The following is a 3,474-nucleotide window of genomic DNA, read 5'->3' as shown; positions in this document are numbered from 1 at the left end:
TTGCTAGCTTCAACTTCCTCACCCCATGCTCAGAACGAAGAGGAAGAAGATGAGGAGGAACCCAAGATGACAGCTCTAAGCCTGTGCAGTGCTATCAAGGGACAAGGTGCCAAGAAAATTCTTTCTAAGGGAGTCCCATCCAAAGGCTTGATGTATATTGAAGCATGCATCAATGGAAAGATGACACGGGCCATGATCGATACAGGTGCTACACACAACTTTGTCTCGGAACAAGAGGCAAAACGTTTGGCGTTGAAGCTCGAAAAAGATGACTGGAAAATGAAGGCAGTAAACTCAGAGGCCCGCCCCGTCACTGGGAAAGCAAGGAGTGTACCAATCAAGATTGGGGAATGGTCTGGAACAACCAATCTCATGGCAGTACCCTTAGATGATTTTTGTGTCATCTTGGGGATAGAGTTCTTGAACCAGGCCAAAGCAGTTCCAATGCCCTACTTAAACTCCTTATGTATGTTTGGAGAAGAAGCACCTTGTATGATTCCTGCCAGTAGACAAGAGAGGAAGGACGTCGAACACTTGACGGCCCTTCAACTGAAGAAGGGTTTAAAGAAAGGGGAACCCACCTTCGTGGCAACCTTAAAGATGGGAGAGGCACTGGTGGGGGAGATCATCATTCCCCCGAGCATCAAAGATGTTATAGAAGAATTTAAAGACGTCATGCCTGAGAAGCTACCCAAGAAGCTGCCGCCAAGGAGGGCAGTGGACCATAAAATCGAGCTAGAGCCTAGCAGCATACCCCCAGCCCGTGCCCCTTACAGAATGGCCCCTCCAGAGTTAGCAGAGCTTAGGAGGCAACTCAATGAGCTACTAGAAGCAGGATTTCTTAGGCCTTCAAAGGCCCCCTTTGGTGCCCCAGTTCTATTCCAAAAGAAGCATGATGGGAGTCTACGATTGTGTATTGACTACAGGGCCCTCAACAAGCTGACTGTGAAGAATAAGTATCCTATCCCCCTAATTGCTGACTTGTTTGACCAACTGGGAGGAGCCAGATACTTCTCCAAGCTGGATTTGCGATCCGGCTATTACCAAGTGCGAATTGCAGAAGGAGATGAGGCCAAGACAACCTGCGTAACAAGGTATGGTGCATTTGAATTCTTGGTGATGCCATTTGGTCTTACTAATGCCCCTGCAACCTTTTGTACTTTGATGAATGGGTTGTTTCATGAGTTTCTAGATAAGTTTGTAGTGGTCTACCTCGATGACATTGTGGTATATAGCAACACTCTTGAAGAACACGGCGATCATTTAAAGAAGGTCCTTGGGGTACTCAGAAATAACCAACTCTATGTGAAGCTAGAGAAGTGCTCATTTGCTCAGGAGCGTATTATGTTCTTGGGTCACGAAGTGGGTGGAGGAGAAATTCGCATGGACAATGAGAAGGTTCGTGCCATCCAAGAGTGGCAAATTCCAACCAAGGTGGGAGAACTCCGGTCATTCCTCGGGCTTGTTAACTACTATCGGCGGTTCATATCAGGATACTCAAATCGAGCGGCTCCTTTGACAGACTTATTGAAGAAAGATCGCCCGTGGTTATGGTCCGAAAAATGTAATACTGCCTTTCAGAATCTCAAGGATGTTGTTATGGTGGAGCCAGTGCTACAGCTGCCAAACCATTCATTGCCATTTGAAGTTCAGACTGATGCCTCAGACTATGCTATTGGCGGCGTGCTTATGCAAGAAGGGCACCCGATTGCTTATGAGAGCCGCAAACTCAATGACACTGAACGAAGGTACACCGTGCAAGAAAAGGAGATGACCGCAATAGTACACTGCTTGCGAGTTTGGAGACATTACCTTCTTGGCTCCAAGTTTGTTGTCAAGACCGATAATGTAGCCACAAGCTATTTCCAAACCCAGAGAAAGTTGTCACCAAAACAAGCTCGATGGCAAGATTTCCTTGCAGAATTTGACATGGTTCTAGAATACAAGCCGGGCCGATCGAACCAAGTAGCCGACGCACTCAGTCGAAAGGCTGAGTTGGCCACCTTGAAATTGGATGAAAACGCCTCCATGTGTCAAATAAAGAGCAACCTTCAAGACCGTATTCGTGAAGGGCTTGAGAAAGATCCATTCGCCCAAACTATCATGCAGCTTGTGAAGGCAGGGAAATCACGACGGTTTTGGACCCAAAATGGTCTCCTACTGACCAAGCGGTGTCGAATATACATTCCGCGATCAGGTGACCTAAGGAAGGAGCTTTTGAGAGAGTGCCATGATACTCTGTGGGCAGGGCACCCTGGGATTCATCGCACTCTCGCCCTGGTTGAACGTAATTACTACTGGCCCCGAATGAGCGATGATGTGGAAGAGTATGTTCGGACGTGCCTCACTTGCCAGCAAGATAAGGTGGAAAGGGACAAGCCCCTGGGACTCTTAGACCCGTTGCCAGTGCCGAAGGGACCTTGGGAGAGTATCTCCCTAGACTTTATTGTGAGCTTACCCAAAGTTGGGGAGTTTGGCTCTATCATAGTGGTCGTGGACAGGTTCTCAAAGTATGCAACCTTCATACCAGCGCCATTATATTGCAGTGCAGAAGAGGCAGCTAGACTATTCTTCCGCCATGTTGTGAAGTATTGGGGCCTTCCTCAGAATATTGTCAGTGACAGGGACCCAAGATTCACTGGCCGCTTGTGGACCGAATTGTTTAAGTTGTTGGGCACAAAGTTGAACTTCTCCTCGAGCCTACACCCCCAAGCTGACGGACAGACAGAAAGGATCAATGCCCTACTTGAAGAATACTTGAGGCACTTTGTTAGCGCCAACCAACGAAATTGGGTTCACCTGCTCGATGTAGCGCAGTTTTGCTACAACTTACAAAAGAGCTCTGCATCTAATCAAAGCCCCTTCGAGCTAGCGACTGGCCGGCAACCTTCCACCCCCCATTCCATCGCTGCTGGTTATATCGGCAATAGCCCCCCTGCTTACCATATGACAAAAGAGTGGCACACAAATGTAGACATCGCCAGAGCGTATCTGGAGAAAGCTTCAAGGAGGATGAAGAAGTGGGCAGATCAGGATAGAAGACCAGATGACTTCAAAGTTGGTGACTTGGTGTTAGTCAAATTGAACTCTAGCCAGCTCAAGTTTACCCGCAAAGTGCATAAAGGCTTGGTTCGAAAATACGAAGGACCCCTTCCCATCATTGAGCGTGTTGGTAACGTCTCCTTCCGGGTCCAACTCCCTTCATGGCTCAGAATCCATCCTGTCTTTCATGCCAGTTGCTTGAAGCCCTATCGAGCCGATAAGGAAGACGATACCAGAAACACATCAATTCGAGAGGAACCACACGCAACTTCCTTCACACCTGAAGTTGAGGGTATCATGGCTGAACGCACCAAGCCGCGAGGAACTTCTCGAAGACCGACACTAGAATACCTCATCAAGTGGAAAGGCCTACCAGACTCAGAAGCTAGCTGGGAACCAAGGGAAAAGCTCCACCTCACTGAAGATGAAATA

The sequence above is a fragment of the Tasmannia lanceolata genome, unplaced genomic scaffold, assembly GCF_043159265.1.
Source record: "Tasmannia lanceolata isolate RefF3 unplaced genomic scaffold, GAP_Taslan_0.1 ptg000036l, whole genome shotgun sequence".
Taxonomy (NCBI): Eukaryota; Viridiplantae; Streptophyta; class Magnoliopsida; order Canellales; family Winteraceae; genus Tasmannia; species Tasmannia lanceolata.
The sequence above is the reverse complement of the archived record's forward strand: the minus strand, read 5'-3'. Positions refer to the sequence as shown.